Source organism: Vigna unguiculata, chromosome 11 (genome assembly GCF_037176805.1).
Source record: "Vigna unguiculata cultivar grain cowpea cultivar isolate G323 ecotype 2 chromosome 11, ASM3717680v1, whole genome shotgun sequence".
Classification (NCBI taxonomy): domain Eukaryota; kingdom Viridiplantae; phylum Streptophyta; class Magnoliopsida; order Fabales; family Fabaceae; genus Vigna; species Vigna unguiculata.
In genome coordinates this window covers 25095545-25118969 of record NC_140802.1, presented here as the reverse complement: position 1 = coordinate 25118969, position 23425 = coordinate 25095545, and the positions used below count along the sequence as shown (strand labels likewise).

Genomic DNA, 23425 nt, shown 5'->3' with positions numbered 1-23425 from the left:
ACAAACTTTCAAAATCAATGCGCAAGGCCATAAGAAATTGAACCAAACATGTTGTGATTTCCTATGAGTAATATACTATGCAAAAGCACTTAAGTCTGCAGGCTCAGTCAAGGCAAGTTGATCCCATAGGGTTGTCATGATAGAATTAAAATTCTGGATGCTCATGTCATTTTGTTTCAATGCTTGAATATGTATCTCAAGTTGATATTGTTTGACAAAATTAGATTGTGTATACAATCAAGATAAGTGATTGCATACCTCGTTTGTAGTATCATATTTTGCCAATTAAGCATCAATTGAGTGTGTGATTGAATTATTGACCCAAGTGATAATTTTAGAGTTATTAACTTCCCAAACCTTTAAAACAGTAACATACTCATCGACTTTAAATCAATTTTGCCTTAACACCTGAAATATAACCCCACATGAACTTTCCACAAAGAAAGTTTTTCATAAAATAACTTCAATAGGAATTATTTTTACCATCCAATTGCACACTAATAGTTTGAAGAGAATCATCTTTACAAGTCGCCATAACAAATCAAATACAATACTGAAATGCGATCCACAACGGAAGCAACGAATAAAACATAATACAAACCCAATATTATAGGATTGCAAATACCTTAAAATGACATAAAGAACATGGTTCAAAACCTCCAAAAATGCCTCAAAGTATAAAACAAAATTGTGATAAGGATAAACCTGAAAAATTATGAAAGAGGCTTAAGGCTTAGGGATTAGGGCTTAGGACTTATGGCTTTGGGTTTCAAAAAGAGGAACTACTGCAAGAATCTCTTCTCAATCATGATTCTTTTGGGGCTCTTGATACCATGTAGAAAACAAAGACAAATAAAAAGAAAGAGATTGTATATTATATTGAGTGTGTATAAAATGTTACAAGAAATACACAAAACTAACCCTAAAAATCACAAGTAAATAGACCTAAAATATTAGCCTATGCTACCGGTTTTAATCACTAAACTAACAAAAATAAATATATAATTTAGGAATTCAACAATTTGATTTAGTAAAACTATATTGATTATATATTAACCAGTGGCACCTTGTAATCAAACATGCAGACATAGCCCCAAAAATACAAGTTACACAATGTTTTCAATTCTATCAATCATCTAGTGCCTAATAATTGTTGTGACTTCATGTCCTATCAGTGGTCATCGTTTAGTTTACATCATACTTCGTTACAGTTTAAATCATCAAGTTAATTGTTGTACATATAATTGCTTCCCATCTTTATCATTGTTGGCTACTTCGTCAGCAAAATAAAGTAAGGTTCACTGTATACATATATCAATATAAAGCCTATTGCTTTTCTTTAATTAATATTTTTTATGCATATTCTCAATATGACTCTCAAATCTCTTTGCCTGAAATTAAGACCATCTTCTATTCCTTGGCTTGTTGTTTCTTTTTTCACCACAAAAAAAATAGAATCATAGAAAAATATTGAAGTTGTTGTTTTACCTTTTGTAAATTTGGGTGATGATGAAGCAGATGAAATTTTTCCATTGATATAACTGTTTAGCATGTAATATAAAATGGAAAGCAAAATGCAACTTTTCATATGACTAAATTATTGATGTCTCATTTTCGGTGTTTTGTATCTATATAGTACATTGTACATACAAAGGTTTTATAATTTCTTATTTTTTATTAACAAATATAGTAAGTGTTAGGGTCATTATCGTGACACTCTACCCTTGAGCATTATCACATTTAAGAGACTTCACATGCATGCGTGCTATCAAGTTTTAATTGAGTTTTGAATGACTAGGATAGCTAGGGGATACATAAAGGATCAGAAACTTTTTTTTCTTTTCTCTCTTTGGGTATTGAACCATGTTAATAATGGCTTTAGCTTAAGGTTACCCGTACCATTTTTAGGGGTACCCCACCAACTCCTGCCATTCGGCCTAAATTTTACACAACAATCCATTAAGCTCAACCAAATTAGACCACCAATCGTACACAACTGGGCTTCTCAATTGTACCATAAAGCTCTCCAACATTACACATGGTGGGATTCATGTTTGCAACTAGGCAAAATAAAGTTAATGGTTAAAAATTCTCATTTCAATCATCATATAATCGAGTTAAGACGTAAATGATTTTGTATTGTATTTAGGGTGAACAATGGTTTGAAATATCTTGAGGTTATGATGTTAGTCTTTATGGACTTCTTATTCTAAATCTAGGGTAGATAATGACTTTAAATCTAGGGTGGATAATGACTTGGTCATCATATTCGATTTTTGGTAAGGCTCATGTCTTCTTGCATCTCTTAAGTATAGGGTTATCATATGTTTTGTAAAAAAGTTAGATCGTTTCATAAATACTCTACTATATTAATTAATTAATTAATTAATTCTTTGTTTATTAAAAAACAAATAAAGAAAAGAGTTATTCTTACCTTAAAACTTACTGTATGTAACATCCCAATTTTAGCAGCTTGAAACTAATAAAAATAGGGAGTTTCATCATAGTTCCAAACTAGATAATCCAGTGTACACAATATATTAATACAGTCATACAAAAGATATGACTATAAAAGTATATCAATTATACACTTAAACTAAACTAGTAAACTCTATGCTTAAATTGACCCTTGCTAAATCTCCCACTGGAAAGCTCCTCCACAACCTAAAACGATGGATCCTCATCCTCCAAAAGTGCCCTTGACACTGCAACCACATCTGTTCCCACCGAAAAGGTGATCATCGCAAAAGGAAAACATACAACACGAGACAGAAACACAGAAAGCAAGGGTAAGCTGATAATGATTTAAAGAAGGTTACATTAGAGAAAGAGCATAATAACAATCAATTATCACAAATTCACATAGGAACATTCCAATACTCACACATCATTCAACTCTAGACTCAATTATCCGGATATATGCAATTAACATCGGACCTCTTGGTGGCTTGCACCGTGTATGATTCCCAAACTCTGCAGAGTTTGGCCTCAAGGGGTTATCACCCAACCATCACACCAGGTAAGTCTCCTTTGCGCCAAAGACTTGATCGAGTCCAGTGGCTAAGATCTCCTACTACTCCTCATGACATAACCCATTATACTATATATGAGCCTTAGTGGTTATTGGAGCGTCAGGATACCAACCAAAATTGAGTCCTTATGTCTTTGCATACCCTACCTCATCCACATTTAGAATTTCTCCATGAAATTCCTCCATAATTCACATACAACCGATCCATATTCACCCAATCTCACTCAAAGCATACCAAGACAGTCAAAATAATCCATTTCAAATCTGTTAATGCAATAAAACACATCAAAATAGCAAACACATGAAATCTAGCAGCTAGCGCTTAGCCTTAGATTCCAATGCTCAGCCTCAGGATTAAAATTTCGTTCCAAACCTGTAAGGGTCCCAGCGTTGGGGCACCGCTGGGTTGGCGCTCAGCGCTGATCCTCTCGCATTTTTCAAGGCTCAGCCTTGAATTCTGAGGCTCAGCCTTGCACCAGAAAACAACACAGATTCTGGTTTTCGTTGGGAGATGTTTAACTTGATTTCATGACCCAAATTGGCACCTCCATGGCAGTGTTGTATAGTTTTCAAAATGGTTTTCAAGCAAATTGAGATGATAGCAATTAGATCCATGATTCAAGTGTTCATTTTCCAATTCAACCTCAACTCATACAATGCATTCACAATTCCACTTATATAAAGCATATCAACTAGTTTACAATTCACAGCAAATCAAGTAGTCAATTCTAACTACACACAATTATATTCATTGAACTCTCTAAATAAATTCAATTATCAGCTTCCCTTACTTGACAAAGCGACTCTGCAGACCCAAACTGCTCAAAGAACACCACAACGCATCTAACTCCACATGATGCTTTATCTATAGATAAAAACATCATAAGAACGATCTGGACCTACCATTATGATCACTCATCAGTAAAGACTCATATTGATGATTAAAATGTTGCATGCAAGCGGAAGAGAGCTCGCATGCAACAGAAAACAAAAAAGATTAAAAAGAGAGCGGAAACTCAACTTACGCGAACGGATGGTATGTTTTAAAATAATGAAACTCGTTTATAACAATTCTATTTATACTAAAATCTTTTAATATTAAAATAATCGAGTCTCACTACTTTTAAACCACTATCACTTTTAAAACGCCGTTTTCTAGGGTCTTACATTCTCCCCAACAAGAAAAATTTTTGCCCTCAAAAATTCACTCGTCAGATAGAAAGAAAACCATGCTCTCCTCATTTTCTCTACAACAACCACCTAGACATGACTAACTTAACGATTGCAACACCTAGACTTACTAAAAACTCTGCCTCCGTGCTAAGCGATAAAGTATTCAATAGTGTAGATTGGTTTAGCCACTACTCTCAAAGCAACTCCTAACCTCTAATCTTAAAACTTGAACGATCCTTCATAACTGACCGATCAACTTATATCAGATATACTAACTCATCTTCCAGGTGCTCTCCACTACCTCTTATAGGTTTTTATCAAAATCTCAGATAACTTCAGGTCTCAAACTAAACATATTAGTTATCACTTCACACCACCTTGTTCCCTCCTTGAAGCATCACTCCACTAACTTCATCACACTTGACTTCTGGTCTACTGCCCCATATCAACATTCATGACCACCTTTATTCATAACGACAATTATAACATCTTGCTTCCTTTATTGACTTCAACAAAGGTTAACAAAGTTCACAACCAAGTTATTCCATTTTCAAATTAAAACTTTCAACTATTACAACCACCAAATTCATTATGGCATCCCATCTTCGTTTCTAATCCAATGTAACCATCCTTACACAAAACCTTAGAACCATATATTTCCTTGACTTTAAATTTCTTGTTTGATTTATACCTAGCAACTCTACAATACATCTCAAACTAAGATTGTCCGATTTGCCTTTTCCCAATTTTAACTCACTAGTTCTAGTCAGGTGACTAGACTAATGAAATCTCCTCATATCTTCTCTTCCCAAGTCAAACACTTATACTTATCCACTAACTCTTACTCTTACCTCGTCAAACCAAGATCTTGAATTCCTTCTCTGGCTAAGCATCTACTCTTACTTTCTCACTTTTAGGTTGACACCCTAACTTGAAACCATAACTCAACCATCTACTATTTCTCTCGTCCAACTTTCTCTGTGCAACTCCACACTTCCAACCCTGAATGATCCTTGAACACTTTTAATTGATACTCATAAGAATGACTCCTTTGTTGTTTTTAAAGAACTGGATATCGTAGTAACAACTAGGTCATGAGTAAGATAATTCTTCTCATGCACCTCTTACCTTTCATAAGTATCATTTGTCATCATCTCGCTGCACTACTCTGATCCATACACAAATTCACTTCTTCGTTTACTCAAAATGACGACCCTTTCATGTTTGCTATGATAAGGAAACAATCATTGTTGACAAACATTCCTCAAAACCTCTATAAAACCTACAAAACTCTTTAAACTCCCCTTATAACAGCCTTAACATTCAATTTCCTCAACATCGTATCCACCTTTTTAAAACCATATGTCCTACTAGCCATTCCAACCTTAGTCAATACTCTTCTTGAATGGTTTTACACCCACAACTTCTCTTTAAAGATCCATCAAACTTGTAGTCATTCTGGTGATTATACTGAGTTTATATCATTATGTGTCCAACAAATCTTTCTTTTGCTTCTCTTACTTCACACTCCTAGCATAAACCATCCAATTAGAGACTATTAGCACAAGTTTGACTTCAAACACTAATGCAAAACTGAACTTCACCACTCCAAAGCGAAAATTCTAATATTTACTTCAGAATAAATCTATAAACTCTTCTACCACTGAGATCCTTTGCGTCTATTATTCGCTTGCCTTTGTCATATAACTCTGATTCACATGACACCCTGCCCTCACCTTTTAGCTTGATCTACACTTGATGCACCCCCACTGACTTATCTCTTTGAATCAAAGGATACTACTTCGTTGGGGATCACATCTTCTAAGAATGAGATTAAAAAAACAACCAATTCACCCTTGAGCTTATGTCCCAACCTTGCAAAGGAAACAATTCAAATTGGATTTGAATTTAGATCCTTTGATCACCATGAAACATGAGACACACCCGAGTAAACTTCACTCGACCGCAACTGTAGCAAACCACCATCTCAACTCCAACTCCCTCTTACCGGCAACCATGACTCCTTTACCATATGGGCGACACCAAGAAGTATATAATCCTAAACAAAACCAAACTCATATCCCAAGCACCACTTTTATACCTTGTATCCTTGAATTTGATCATTTGCGCTAGTGGCTCTATCTCCAACTATCGCAGACACCATTTCAATTACTTCAGACTTTTCTTCTCCTTTCATTCTTTAGTGTACTTTGCTTCCACTAGCTTTTATCACTCCTACAAGATCAAAGTTAATGGTACGCTTCTTCTTCCAACACTTAGATTCTTTTGTCTCAGCCCATGGTCAATTGTTCTGCTCATGTGAACTACTTTTCCTTGAAATACCCTACTATCAACTCCAAAGACCAATCATCTCCTTCTAACTATCAAACCTAGTATGAAACCTTTATGCCACTTCATTCTTATCCACATATTATTTTTCCCTCTATTTAGGAAACATCATCTTACTTGACTAATCTGTAAGCTCTACTTCATCTTAGCCTCTAACTAGAGATTTGTCGTCTTTTTACACTTCATGGTCTTTATCTTTTTTAGCTTACTCAATGCCAAGCAATCTCATTATTTTCTGCAACCTAGGATCTGCCAACTGCTTCTCTTTCACCAATCCAAGAAATCACTAGATATGGTCTTACGACTATATCTAATGACACTTCTCCTAACATTTCATGTATCTGTATAACTCTAAACCTCGGCATTGCCGAGATGTAGAACCAAGTTGACTCTTTCTCAAACATTGTTACACTTCTATGCACTGATATCTTCCATATGTTCTAGCCTCTAGATTCCACTCCTTTTGGAAAACTTGTGGCATTTGCTCCCAAACTTGTCCTTGAAGCTCTCTTAGTCGAAACGTTGCTAAGCTCCAACATCTTTTCTTAGAATACTAACCCAAACTTAGCTTTTCTAGTTCACCGATATACATCATACAACAACTTCATACCCTTAAAGCGACAACTTCTTTTCAGAGGCCTTATCCAACTCCTATAAAGGTAAGCAGGCCAAATTGACCTTGAATCTGCATTCCTCTACCACTATAGACACTAAACAAAAACAACCGACACACAAACAAGACAAACAAGGACATAGAAAGCAAAACTCCATCATCTACTGAGAACAAAACCATTTGTCTATCACCTTTCTTTCCCGTAAACCATTAGAATTAAAAAAGAAAAACAACCTTTAATCTAGTTATGAGTGTGCACCCTCATTACTTTATCAAGATGTTTCATGTTCTTAATACTTTCGGTTCCACAGGAAAACTCGACTGAACTTGAACTCTAACACAAAAAGATGTGACAAACCCACAACCCTCAGGTCATCCTAAGGACGAACTGCTCTGATACCATAAATGTAACATCCCAATTTTAGCAGCTTGAAAACTAATAAAAATAGGGAGTTTCATCATAGTTCCAAACCAGATAATCCAGTGTACACAATATATTAATACAATCTTACAAAAGATATGACTATAAAAGTATATCAATTATACACTTAAACTAAACTAGTAAACTCTATGCTTAAACTGACCCCTGCTAAAGCTCCCACTGGAAAGCTCCTCCACAACCTAAAATGATGGATCCTCATCCTCCAAAAGTGCCCTTGACACTGCAACCACATCTGCTCCCACCGAAAAGGTGATCATCGCAAAAGGAAAACATTCAACACGAGACAGAAACACAGAAAGCAAGGGTAAGCTAATAATGATTTAAAGAAGGTTACATTAGAGAAAGAGCATAATAACAATCAATTATCACAAATTCACATAGGAACATTCCAATACTCACACGTCATTCAACTCTAGACTCAATTATCCGGATATATGCAATTAACATCGGACCTCTTGGTGGCTTGCACCGTGTATGATTCCCAAACTCTGCATAGTTTGGCCTCAAGGGGTTATCACCCAACCATCACACCAGGTAAGTCTCCTTTGCGCCAAAGACTTGATCGAGTCCAATGGCTAAGATCTCCTGCTACTCCTCACGACATAACCCATTATACTCTATATGAGCCTTAGTGGTTATTGGAGCATCAGGATACCAACCAAAATTGAGTCCTTATGTCTTTGCATACCCTACCTCATCCACACTTAGAATTTCTCCATGAAATTCCTCCATAATTCACATACAACCGATCCATATTCACCCAATCTCACTCAAAGCATACCAAGACAGTCAAAATAATCCATTTCAAATTAGTTAATGCAATGAAACACATCAAAACAACAAACACATGAAACATGGCAGCCAACGCTCAGCCTCAGCATTAAAATTTCGTTCCAGACCTGTAGGGGTCCTAGCGTTGGGGCACCGCTCGGCTGGTGCTCAGCTGGCGCTCAGCCTCATTTTTCTCGCTAATTCAACCTCAACTCATACAATGCATTCACAATTCCACTTATATAAAGCATCAACCAGTTTACAATTCACAACAAATCAAGTAGTCAATTCTAACTACACACAATTATATTCATTGAACTCTCTAAATAAAGTCAATTATCAGCTTCCCTTACTTAACAAAGCGACTCTGCAGACCCAAACCGCTCAAAGAACACCAAAACGCATCTAACTCCACATGATGCTCTATTTACAGATAGAAACATCATAAGAACGAGTAGGACCTACCATTATGATCACTTATCAGTAAACACTCATATTGATGATTAAAATGTCGCATGCAAGCGGAAGAGAGCTCGCATGCAACAGAAAACAGAAAAGACTAAAAAGAGAGCGGAAACTCAAGTTACGCGAACGGAGAAATTGATCGGTCCAATTTGAAGAGCTCGTCGAGAGGATTAATCCTACTGTCTCGGTTCTTCAATCAGACGACCAGAGAGATAAAAATTCTAGAGAGAAGTCAGAGAACTCTAGAAAAGTGGTTTCTAGAGAGATAGTGTATTTTAAAATAATGAAACTCGTTTATAACAATTCTATTTATGCTAAAATCTTTTAATATTAAAATAATCGAGTCTCACTACTTTTAAACCACTATCACTTTTAAAACGCCATTTTCTAGGGTCTTACACTATAAAGTTTAGATAAACTTAAATTCAAATTCCAAAATAATATTAGAGTATATGCACACACCCTGTTGTATTTATATGCTAATGAATGGGATTAATAACTCTTTTCCAAATATAAATTTGCAACCCAAGTTAGTTAATGGCTTATAATTTGTATTAATAGTCTATATACTTTCTAAATATTGATAAATCGAAAACATTATAGATATGTACTACTAAAGAATCTAGTTTTGAATAGTGTTTGATTAAAAAAAGTAGGTTAAATTATATATTTGGTCCCATTTTCGTAGCAAAATTTGAATTTGGTCCTTCAATTCTTTTTTGTCTCAATTAGTGATGGCAACGAGTCGAATCGGGCACGGATAATGCCTACCCGCAACCCGACCCGCCAAAAATAAATCTGCCCGTTACCCGACCGTTTACCCGTCGGGTATCCGCTTAAAAAATATCTGCGGATATTTTTAAAACCCGCGAGTACCCGTGGATACCCGATACCCGCAAATATTTTTAAAAAAATATATATTTTATAAATTTTTTAATATAAAATTATTAAAATAAAATATAAATTAAATTAAATTATAATTAAATTTGACATAATAAAATATACTGTTAATTTTAATTTTAATTAAATTTAACTTAATAAAATATGATTTTAATTTTAATTTTAATTTTTTACGGGTAACGGGTAACGGGTACCCGCGGGTGCAAGATAGTATGATACTGTCACTATCCGTCACGGATTTTTTTTGCAGATATCCGCGGGCGCGGGTATTTTTGCCATCCCTAGTCTCAATCTGGTCCCTATTTTGAGAAATTTGATGCAATCAAGTCCTTTCCATTAGTGGTGTAGTAAGGGTGTTAAATGGAGTGCCACGTGTCAGTTCCTGGATTTTTTGAATTTTTTGAATTTTTTTTTGAATTTTTTTTATTATTTATTTTTTTTTAAATTTTTTTAAAAAATTAAAAATTTTCCACGTGTCAAGCCGACATCGTGTCACGTGGCAGTGTACATGCCACATGGCAGGGACCAAATTGAAAATGAAAAAATGACACCTGCATAACAGTGACACGTGGCACTGTCACTGCCACGTGGCACGGTGTCAGCTTGACACGTGCCAATTTTTTTATTATTTTTTTAAAATTTTAAAAAAAATAAATAAATAATCAAAAAATAAATAAAAAAAATTCAAAAAATCCATAAGCTGACACGTGGCACCCCATTTAACACTGTTACTATACCACTAACGAAAAGGACTTGATTGCATCAAATTTCCCAAAATAGGGACCAGATTGAGACAAAAAAGAATTGAGGGACCAAATTCAAATTTTGCTATGAAAGTGGAGACCAAAGGTATAATTTAACCAAAAAGTATGTACATCATGTAATTGCATGCTTGATTCGTCTTGTTATGACAAGTTTCTTTGCAAATGTTTGAATCACAAAGAATCAGTTACCTTGTTGAACCTATTTGTAAGGAAAAATAATTTTCTTTATTATTCCATAAGAAAATCATAAAATAACAACTCATTTTGAAGACAAAAACTAATTAATTATTATAATGACTAATTTAGATACTAATTTACACTATAAGAATAAAAAACTATAATTGTACTACAAGAAAATTACTTATTAGTGACCAATTTTAGGGATAAAAAATAATTAAAATGACCAATTTAGATATCAATCTATAAACTAAAAATTATTGGTAACTAACATAATTTTTAAATTTGTTTGTAAATTGATCACTATACACTACAAGAAAATGTCTTATTAACAACTAATTTTAGTGACCAAAATTATTTGTCACTGTAATGACCAATTTACAAAATGTAAAATTATTGGTTACTAAAATAGTCACTATTATAAATAAAAAATTATAATTGGTTATTAAATTGGTCACTAATTAATTAGAGACTAATTTAGAAACCAATTTCTTTGGTAGTTAAACCTTGGCAGCTAAAGTTTAGAAATCAATTTACAGACTAATTATAATTTTTTATTCATAATAGTGTCTATTTTAGTAACCATTAATTTTTTATTTTAAATTGATATCTAAATTGGTTACTATAGTAACTAACAACTTTTGACCACTAAAATTTGTTGTTAATGAGACATTTTCTTGTAGTGAGAGTGAATTGATCTCTAAATTAATCACTTACATTAACTATCAACGTTTTAGCTATCAAAAAAATTAGTTTCTAAATTTTCTCCATTAGTGACCAATTTAAATACAAATTTAGAGACCACTTTTTTGTAGCTAAGACCTTGGTAGTTAATATTAATGACCAATTTACATATCATTTCACTATAGTGATCAATTTAGAGACCAAATTAGAAACTATTTTAGTTATCAATAACTTTTAGTTATAAATTGATATTTAACTAAAAGTGTTCATTATTAATAAAAAGTGTTGGTTTGTGAATTAGAATTTAAATTGATATCTGACATTAACTACCAAGATTTTAACTAACAAATTTGATATTTGTGTCTAAATTATTTTTTATAGTGATTAATTAGAATAGTTTATAAATTAGAATCTAAATTAATCATTATACACACTAATTATATTTTATCTCTATAATTGATTGTTATTTAATGATTTTCTCAGGGTATATATCCTAAAATTGTTATAAAAAGTTAATTAAGTTTAAAGATCATAAATGTCTAATTTCTTAAATGCAAAGAAATAATCTATATAATTAGCTAAAAGGATGCCAAATTAATGTAAATTATGGAGAGGTGATGAAAAAACCTACAACATAGAGGGTGGTTATATTATATTTACTTACATAATTATTCTAAACCAAACATAAATTGAAAGGAAAATATATTAAAAATAATAATAATGCAACGTACGTAATTGAGATTAGTACAACTTGTTTTATGGCTACACCAACATCTTCATTTGCACACTTATATTTTTTTTCCTTAATGTTCATTCTCTTAAACCAAAATCAAATAGCTAAGATTTCTGTTTCCACGCATACACTTCGTTCACCTTTGAGCCTAATACATCCACATAGATTTGGTGACCAACCTGGAGAATTTGCATCAAAGTACTTCAAAATATTTAGTATATTAGTAATACAACAATATTTCGTCAACAAGAATCACATGACACATTGTCCCCCTATATTACTTCTCATATTAACTTTTGAAGTTTCTTGTCGTGCTCGAAACTCAAGAATTGAATCCGCCTGCATACCCTTTTTACTAGGAAATGTGCAACTCCCTCCACCTTATTTATTATTTTCCACATAGTTATACTAATAAGTCAAAGGGATCAATTAGTACTTTGTGGTATTAACAAACTTCATTGTACATATTCCAAAAATATTATGAAATATCTTTAACATATCTACAAGTAATAGATTATAATTTACTGGGAATTCAAGTGTAAGTTTAAGTCTCACATTAAATAAAAATGAAAAGTTCAACACCATATAAGGACGAAGACCCATAAACTCATCGTCTTAAGGTTGTAAGTTAGAGATGGTGTTAATCTCTTATGTTTGGGTTGTGTTCATGTCACATTGGTATTAAATCTCTCTAGTGGTCCTCTCTCGAAAAATCGAACAATGGTATCAAAGCCAAAAGGTTCATGTGGTTACCGATTTAGACAAGACCCTGTATCGAAATTCTTGACAATGGGTTAGATTGTTGGAAATCTAAGTGTGAGTCTAAGTCTCATATTGAGTAAAAATGAGAAATAATTAGCTTGTCTTAAGGTTTTGGGTTATAGGTGGTGTCAATCCTTTATGTGTGGGTTGGACTTATGTTTCATTGATGTTAAATTTCCCCGATGATCCTCTCTCGAAAGACCCAACACAATTTAATAACTTGATTATATTAAAGTAATAGAAACTATTTAATATATTTATTTCTAATGGCTTAGGAAGTCTATAAATGCAACATCCTACCACAAGGAGTAGACACTTAACACTCAATACTCAACTCTCTCATATAAGGATGGCAATGGGGCGGGACGGGGCGAGGACGGGTTTTGCTATCCCATACCCATTCCCATAGAAAAAATTCATCCCCATCCTCACTGGGTAACGGGTATAATCTTGTTGGGTTTATTAATTTTTTCACATATGGGTTATGGTTATGGTCATTGAGAGATTGTGGCTCCATATGGTTATATGACATAAGTTTTACACATATAAGACATTTGACACCATTTTTACACCAAAGCCTTAAGGCAATAATGTTATGAGTCTTTGTTCTTATATAGTGTTTAACTTTGTCTATTTTATCCAATGTGGGACTTTTGACTCAAACTTGGACTATTCCCAACAAATCTCGTACTCATACTCATTTTCTTACTACTTAAATATTAATTTTAGTTAATTTTTATAAAATAATAAAAAATTATGGTAAAGGAAACATTATATTATCAAATATTTAATATTAGGAGGATGGTAATTTCTTCGTTATCAAATACTTTGAAATAAATTATAATTGTTTACATTTTCGATTAGAATACCAATAAAATATCATGAGAACCAAAACATTTATTAAATTTGCAAACATTAATGAAACCTAGTTGATAAAAGTTAAAAATATTTTAAAAAAAATATAATAGAAAAATAAATATTCAAATTAAAATTATATATTTTAAATGTTTGTTTACTTCAATTTTTTAAATTCTAATTAATCTTTTTTTTATACACTAATAAAAGCTACAATACATCACTTGATCAAAATGATGTAAAGAACAAATAATAAAATTTTAACATAGATCTTGTATCTTTTGAACTCAAATATTTGTCGGATAGTGATAAAAAAATATTTATAGCAATTATATTAAATTTTTATATTGTGGTAAATAAAAGTTATTTATACAATTATAGTGAAAAAATTATAGTATGATTGATAATGAATTAGAAAATAAAAAATAATTAGATAAAATATATTGAAATAGTATTCTACATGATGAAAATAAACAACAAATAAAAATATTAAAAAATTAACCAATGTTTAGAAACAATTTGAGAGACTATTGAAATAAATCGCACAAAGGAAAACAAATGTATACTTAAGAGTATGATAAGATGAAAAATACCTTAGAGTTCTAAGAAAACTTTTCAAATATCAATATATATACTTAATGGTTGAGAAATAACAAAAATTGTTTTAGCGAAACAAAAGAGTTCTTCAAATGAAACAAAAATTAATAATAATAAGTAAAGATTTTGTTTTTATATTACCTAGTAAATGAAAGATTTGTGCTATTAAACACTTAAATTGAGAGTATTAAACATTCTCATGTGAAAGGAAAATATACAATAAATAAAAATATTAAAAAATAATAGAAATATTCAAATATGAGACATAAAAAGTTTTTAATTGACATACATCATTTTAACATAATTACATAAAGGTTATGATAAGATGAAAAATATAGTGGAGATGCAAATGAGTTTCATGACAAACCAAATAATTAGAAGAAATAAAAATTAGAAATATATATATATATAGGGTTACTTAATTAACTGTGAGTGTTTTAATAATTTAAATGGGGATGAGTATTATGGCAGGGATATGTACATCCTCGTACCCATCCCCACACCCAATTGAAAAAGTCGGCGATTCCCCATACCCATACCCAGTCAATGTGGGGATTTTCCGTCAAAATGGGGACGGGTTCGGGCAATACCCACGGGGGCGGGTTTATTTGCCATCTCTACTCTCATATTCTCATACTCTCTACACTTATTATCATTATACAAATCTTGACTCTGTTATCCACTTAAGCATACCTTTTTACTAGGAAATATGCAACTCCTTCAACCCCATTTTTATTCTTTTGCACATAGTTCTACTAGTAAGGCGAAAGGATCATTTTGTACTTCATGGTACCTACAAACCTCATACTCCCCTCTACACTAAGTCTTTCACAACCAAATCATTCTGTCGGTCCTTTTTTTTTCATACAACTTATTCCCTCTTAAACTATTATATGTCATAAGATAATAATTTACTTACAAATACTTGGGTAGTTGTAGCACTAAACAAGCATAGGGCAATTCATTTTATTTTCCCTCTTATACCATTATCAAGTATGTAGCTTTATTTTTTGTATTACCTCCTCTCCGCTCATTTATGTCTTACCTTTTGTCAACATATACCATACAATTGAACACATAAAATACTTTACACATATTTTTACAATAACTTTTCCATCCTTTATGAGGTCATAAATGGACTTATATAGATCGTAGAAAAGTTACATTTAGGCTAACTGATAACGAAGTCCTTGATGCGATCAAATTAATACTACTAAACTATAACAATTTCAGTATTGCTAAGATAGTAGTTAACGAAACAGAAAGGGTAAAGTCATAATGTAGATTTTTACCATTATCTTGGCTATCTTTTGCTAACAAAATCAAATCCTTTTGAGCTTATTACCCACTTAATCCTCACTTTTATTTTGTTTTTGTGAATAAATACAATATGGGTTACATAGATCTAATTATACCACTAATCTCCATTTTTGTTACCAATTTAATGATAGGAAGCTTTTGTCTCAAGCCAAAGAAGTTGTCAACCAGAGAGGAAAGAAGGAAAAAAAACCAAAATTGAAGATATGAACATAGCAGTTCAAGGCTGAGCGCCAGAAATCAAGGTTGAAGGCCATTCTTCTCGCATTTTCCAGCACTGAGCGCCAGTTGATTCGCATTTCTGGATGCTCAGTGCCAGCGCTCAGCCCCATGTGGTTCCTATTTTTGGGCGCTGAGCGCCAGAAGCCAGTGTTGAGCGGTGCGAGGACGACACTAAGCGACACTTGTGCTGATATGGAAAAATTAAACCTATTTCATCTAGATTCTCGATGGGAAATCATCTTTGGTAGTGGGAGGCACGAAGAAACTCATTTTGGACTTGAAGGAGTGCTAGGTCTTGTGGGAACGACTCCTTCTTCCTCTTTGTATATCTTTCTCTTCCATTTCTTCCATTTGCAAGCTTGAGTTCTCCATGACAATGGAGAGCTAAACCTATTTTTGTTGGGGTTAGATGTAGACACTACACTCTTATGTAATTGCAACGCTATCAATATATAAATGCCTCTTTCACTGAATGCTAGTCTTCTTATTTCTTCACTTAATGCTTGCATTGATTTAGCCATCCATTACATGATATTTGGTTCATTGGGTGTGGAAATATATTTTGAAACCTTGATTTGGAACAAGAAAACTCAATGGGGCTTGTATCTAGGAATGGGGCTTGACCCATTGGTTATCTTAAACCCTAGTGCATAAAGCAAATTAGCTTATTAAGAGTTCAAGGGATTGACTCTTAATAAGGAAATTTAGGCTCATTCCCTTAAGGAATTAAGGTTTGAGTAGAACTGTGGGCTGGAATTAGCATATTAATGTAGAGGATGTAAAATTCTAGTTGCATGAGAGCATAGTTGGTGAATTCTAATCCCGACAATATCAATTCATATCATTTCTAATCTTTTCCATTCACTAAGTGCCTTTAACTTCCAAAGTTCAATTTTAATCATTTATGCAAAATTTAATTTCTTACATGAAACTCAAAATATGGATTCATTCTTTAGTTTAAATTAGTTGCTAACTACTCAATTATTTAGTATACACGAGTCTCTTGGGAAACGATATCCCGGTCTTACCGGTTACTACTTGCACGACTTGGTACACTTGTCGGAGTCTTAACATAAAGCCAATCCTAACACTACTACATATTCGTTCTTTAGTAACATTTAAAAAATGTTACTAAATTATAAAAAATGTTACTAAAATAATTTAGTAACATTATACCACATGTTACGTATGTCCTATGTTGCTAGTAAATATAATGACATTTTTACGTATCAATTGAGACATTTATAAAAATGTTACTAAATCTTACTAAATCTAAAAATGTAAAATTTTAAAAGATGTTACTAAATCTTTTTAGTTATAATTTTTTTATAAATGAGTAACATTACAAAAATGTTACTAAATATCGTTGGTAACATTTTTTTTTTGAAATAAAGAGACATTTTAAAATTGTTACTAAAAAAAACTTAGTGATAGTTTTTTTTTTTTTTGTTAAGGCAACGCTATAAAAATGTCACTAATATAAATAGTCACATCAACACTTTTTTTTTTACCAATTGATCTCTTGTAGTCATAAGAAAATTTGACTTTAATTTTTATAGATCAATTATTTTGAATCTCTACAACTATTTGTATCCATTTTCTAGTTATTTTTAGTTCTTACCAGAAATAATCAAAGATTTCACCTTATTATAATATATTATGTTACTTAATGATAATTCAAAAGCTTAGAAGGAGTAAAAAAAACAAATAGTATACCATATTTTTGAGAATTATCTCAGACTAAAGAAATACACACATTTATTTCTCAAACTTGATGATAATTCAGACGTAGATGGAGTAACAAAACTAATAATCTCTAATGATATAATCTTGAGCATTTCATCATTGTTAACTATTATTATTCAAACACAAATAGACAAAACCACCAATTCATCCAGACTTTAACAAAATCCATCTACCACCTTCCATAATTGACTTCCTTATTAATGACTTTTATGATACAACCAAAGAAGTTATGAGATTATTCTTAACTCCATCCTACTATTTTGCCTGCAAAAAATGTGTAAAATGAGAGATTATGTATACTTGCAACTAAAATTGTTATTTTCAAAAAAACCAACCATATAAGATATCCACAAAGATAGTCAATATAAATACAATCTAGTTCTTTCTTACAACCAAAAAAGGGAAATGTGTTTATGAGAATGTAAAAGTAAAGTATGATGAAACTCATATAAGTGACTTTAAATCTCACTTTTTTCCTTCTTGTATACTTAAAATCAAATTGTTTTGCGAAACATCTTTTGAACCAGAATCCTATGTCAATTTTTTGTATCCAATAGAAAACATTCACACCTTATTCAAATTGCTTATTCAGCTCATTTGCATGAAACAATATATGTGCACTATCTAGCAACTGTAAATAAAGATAATTAACATTGATAAATTGGTATAACAAGTACATAAATGTTTTTAACCAAACTATTACTATCGTTTACTAAAAGACTTAGAGCAAACTTACACTCGTGAGATTTCTCTTGTTTCAATTTATTCAAGTCAATCCTGTCAAAATGACTTTTTGGTTTCCGCTCTCTTTTTCCTATTTCTTTTCCTTGAACAACACTACTCAGATAAAGTTAATTAACAAACAATCAATCAATATAACAAAACAAAAAATGTAATCAAAAACTTCTTATATAGAACCAAAAAAAAAAGAAGAGAAATTACACCAATAATCTTTCCTTTAATGTACTCAAGGTAGTTTTCTTTTGAGTTTAGTTGTTGCATTGAAATAAGACTCTAATTCCTTATTCAAATATCATAAATAAGAAGCTCAATTAATATTAAATTTCTTAAGAATGAATAAAAGCCTTGGACTTACTTTATTTGTGAAAGAGTTCCATGCCTTAACAACTTTTTTCTTAACCTATTTTTTAAATGAAATGTTAAATAATAAGTGATTCAAATAATGAAGCTTTATTAATGTATTAAACTTCACATACCCTTTCAAAATTATCTAAATCAACTTTAGTTTCTTTATAGTTGTTTACAAATTCTTGCCTGTATTAGTGATAATTTATAAGTCAATAAACCAAAAGAATAAAATTATAAGCATGCTTTAGACAACTATATCTTATAGGAAAAGCTCAAAGGCATTGGATGGATATTTCAGAATACTAGGATCTTGTTCAAGTGTGACCATTTAAACATTAAGATCTTCTAATTTCTTGGATAAAAGAAATAGTAAGATATGTTCCAAAATATTATTAACAAAATTAATTGATAGATAATATAAAAGAAAAATAAAGAAAAAGTATGCTAATCAGCTCTTAGTTAACTTGGTGTTAGTTTTATGCACTTTTCCCTTTTTTTCTCCTAGGGCTAGTTTGAGTAAATGGAAAATTTAAGTGTTAAGAAAAACAAGAAAAGTTTCCCAAAGACAATGAATATTCACCACATTACAAAAGAATGAAGAAAGAAAATAATCATTGTGACCACCAAATTCTTACATAAAAGTAGAATTTAAAGTTGTCTATTTATAAAATTCGCTTGAAGAGAAGAAGGATTGGTAGAGATGTTATTCAAGGCATGTGCATTTTTCTCTAAAAGCTCACTTATAGGGTCTCCAATAACTACAAAAGGAACAATGCAAAGATCAAAACATTTACTACTACATCAGTATTTACTACAATGAAATAAATAAACCTTTATGAGAGATGTTGTCATCATTGTCCATCATCTTCAATGTCGAATCATATGACGAAACATAAGGTTGAGTAGTTAAGTGAGATGACCTCACTATGGATCTGAAAATTTTTCCTAGAAAATCATCAATCATAATCATTATCATATCTATCACATTCTGTTCCAATCATGCCACTTAGAGTGTGACCTCCGGCAAAAGGAATATTTGATTGCTTAGATGTTTGTGTGTAATTTATTCATATATATATATATATATATATATATATATATATATATATATATATATATATATATATATATATATATATATATATATATATATATATATATATAACACAACAGAGCCAAAGCAAGGTGTAAGGGTGATCCTCAATCGACTAAAATGTCCAGTGAATAGTGAAAATTAATGTAAGCATCAATAATTAGATCACTAGTTCTGCACAATTGACAAAAAAATTAGATAGAGAGAGAAATGTAGTACTTGAACAACCACCTCCTCTTTATTCAAATTTGAAACTATTACTTCTGGAGCACAACTTGAGATTTGAGTAAAAGCGATTTTGAAGTTGTTTAGAAGCTTAACTTTCATGGCTTCCAGTTGCTCTTTTAGCGTGATTTCCACTTGCTCCTTCACTTGCTCTTTTAGCTTTATTTCCATTTCCTCTTGCATTATGTTTTTCATGCTTTGTAATTCAACCTGAGCATTCCTTTGAACTTCATCAATTAATTTTTGTATTCCAACTCAAGAGTTAGATCCCTATAGATCTGAAGGTGCAATCCCTTTTCCATATGTGGGAACATAGCCATGTCAATCTTTTCCAAAGACTTGGGAAAATACATCATCTCGGGTTGAGTTTTTCTTTGGTTCTACTAAATGAGAAGAAATTGCATCCTCAAGCTTTGACTAAAAAAGAAAAAAACAAAGTTAAACTTGTTATTTAAACAAAAATATTAATTATATATATATAATGAATGAGATCATCATACAACAATCTCTTTGGTTTCCTTATTTTTAGGCTTATGTGTCATGATGAACATTTCTGTACGAGATGACTCTCTTCCATCAATATTTTCATCATCTACACCATACAAAAGTGTAAACAAGTACAATCATTAATACATTAGTTATGTAATTAGTCTAACCTCTTCATATCGTATTTTTGCAAAGGTTTTTTGTTCTTGTGGTACGTACAGTAGTAAATTTTGCTATGCTTGTTTTGTTCTTCTTACAACTAACCTTTATAATAAAAATATGAAATGAGAAAAGATATAAGCAACTGAGGTATACAAGTACAATACATATATAATAAAATTTAAATAATCAATCACCTTAGCTATGTTAGATTTCCAAAATTTAATAAGAATTTTCCACTGCTCAAGTGGAACACTTAGGGGTCGATTCTTTAAGTTGTAATCATCTGGCATAATTAGAAAAAAATACTTTGTCTTCAATCGAAATTTATGGTTCCTCCAACTTGAACATATTCTTCCTTAAACCCACTTTTAGCACGTTCTTCAATATCAAATTTTTACTGCATATCATAATCAATGAATAAGTATTAGAATTTAGGTAATATATAATCAAAGATAAAGGTTACTGAAATGAATTACCAATATTATTTTCCACATGCCATCCCAATGTTCTTTCAATCCTTTCCAACTAGTCAAAGTTAGAGGAGCTAAATGTGCATTCCTAGCTAATGTTCCGAAATAATTGCTCAATGTAGCTCGATAAGTGCCAACAGGTTGGCCAAGGACATTAAGTTTAACTAGTAAACACTCATCATATCTCAAGCCATGAGTCTTGAGACATTTGGTAGGACTTCTTTTTCTCTTACTGGTAGAAGGTACTAATTAAGTATAAAATTAAGAAATAATATCTTATTACATATATAATAAATTACTACATACTTGAATGAACAAAAAGAAATAACTAACCAATGTGGTGGAGTGTTGGACTTTGACTAGGTCTTGATGCAAGTGCTTCCAACACATCAAGGATATCAACTGTTCCTGCAGAGAACAAATAAGATAAGTTAGGCACAAATGTCACCTTACCATATAGTCCGTTATCTCTTTAGTTGGCCTCTTCTCGGTTGATACATGTCAGCTTGAACCCAGGAGGGGTTACCTGTAGAAAAATCTTCGAAGCTCAAGTAAGTCAAAGCTCTCAGAGAGTCAAATCAGTGATTAATGAATGCGTACCTTTAATTAATGGGGTCCACGCGTATTTATAGAGCATTAATGATGTCTGATCACCTCATGGGCTGGGCCTTGACTTGGGCTCTAGCTTGGGCTATGAGTGGGCATGGGCCCTAACCCAGGCCCTTAAGACCTATTGGACACGAGGGCTTCTATTTCACTAAGTTTATTGGAGTTGTCGGCCCGGGCTTTAATCTTACCGGGTTTGCTGGAGTAGTCGGCCTAGGCCGGCTACCTTCCTTGACGATATGTACAGGTTAGAACCGATACAAGTTAGGCTGGCTCGGCCTAGGTTGAGTGCTTGGCTGCCTTGGTACATGCATTGTTTACTTATTTGGTCGAGTCAGGCTAGGTGTGGTACCCACAATCTCCATGGGCATCCCACTTGTAACAACCCCAGAACTCGTACCCTCGTCATCAAGTCGCCTATCTTTACTCCTCTCCGACTCGGTAATCTCACTATTACTAGACGTAGACATGCTATCACTACTAGACATACCTGGTTTCGTTTTTACGGGAAGATGTCAGTTGATTTTGGGAACTAGTCGGACAGTATGATGCGCACAAGATCTCTGAATTCAGAACTCTCGCAAATGAAACAAGTAACCCCTATCCCGTTTTCAAACCCATATTTATAGCCCAAGGTCCCAAACGACGAAAACTCTTCCCGCCAAAATAAAACCCCAGACCAATCGACACCATCATTGCGAAAGATACAACTTTTGAAAAATGACAGCGCCAAAATTTCTTGATTGGACCCCTGGTACCCTTCACCTACCTTCTAACGGTTACCACTTTTTAGCCTTAACACTGTTCATCACACTTAAAGGCTGGGGGACTGGTGTACCACACCTAGCCTAACTCGACCAAATAAGTAAACAATGCTTGTACCAAGGCAGCCAAGCACTCAACCTAGGCCGAGCCAGCCTAACTTGTATCGGTTCTAACCTGTACATATCGTCAAAAAAGGTAGCCGGCCTAGGCCGGCTACTCCAGCAAAGCCGGTAAGATTAAAGCCCGGGCCGGCAACTCCAATAAACTTAGTGAAATAGAAGCCCCCGCGTCCAATAGGTCTTAAGGGCCTAGGTTAGGGCCCATGCCCACTCATAGCCCAAGCTAGAGCCCAAGTCAAGGCCCGGCCCATGAGGTGATCAGACATCATTAATGCTCTATAAATACACGTGGACCCCATTAATTAAAGGTACGCATTCATTAATCACTGATTTGACTCTTTGAGAGCTTTGACTTATTTGAGCTTCAGAGATTCTTCTGCAGGTAACCCCTCCTGGGTTCAAGCTGACATGTATCAACCGGGAAGAGGCCAACTGAAGAGATAGCGGACTATATGGTAAGGTGACATTTGTGCCTAACTTATCTTATTTGTTCTCTGCAGGAACATCAAACATATAACCACTTGGAAATAACACTTGAACATTCTTTCTCACGACTAGCCATAAATCTACTTGACTTTGAAATTTTATCTTTAAAATAACCAATAGAAAAAAGGGTATGCATAGAACTTGGTACAATAAAAACAACACAACAAAAATTATGCATATAGAAACATTAGTATTATGCTCAATGATTATCCAATACTTGTATCAATTGTTTTTCCAAGCATGTCATCCCTAAACCAGCTAACATCCTCACATTCATCTTCATCAATCACAGATTGACACAATTTAGAAATCCTTGCAAGGAC

At 32.7% G+C, this 23425-nt stretch overlaps 2 pseudogenes; both read right to left on the bottom strand.

Moving 5' to 3' along the window:
• Positions 1-19951: 19951 nt before the first annotated feature.
• LOC146881642 (uncharacterized) lies at positions 19952-20559 on the bottom strand (annotated as a pseudogene).
• Positions 20560-20668: 109 nt separating this feature from the next.
• On the bottom strand, positions 20669-22220 carry LOC146881641 (uncharacterized; annotated as a pseudogene).
• Between the last annotated feature and the right edge of the window lie 1205 nt (positions 22221-23425).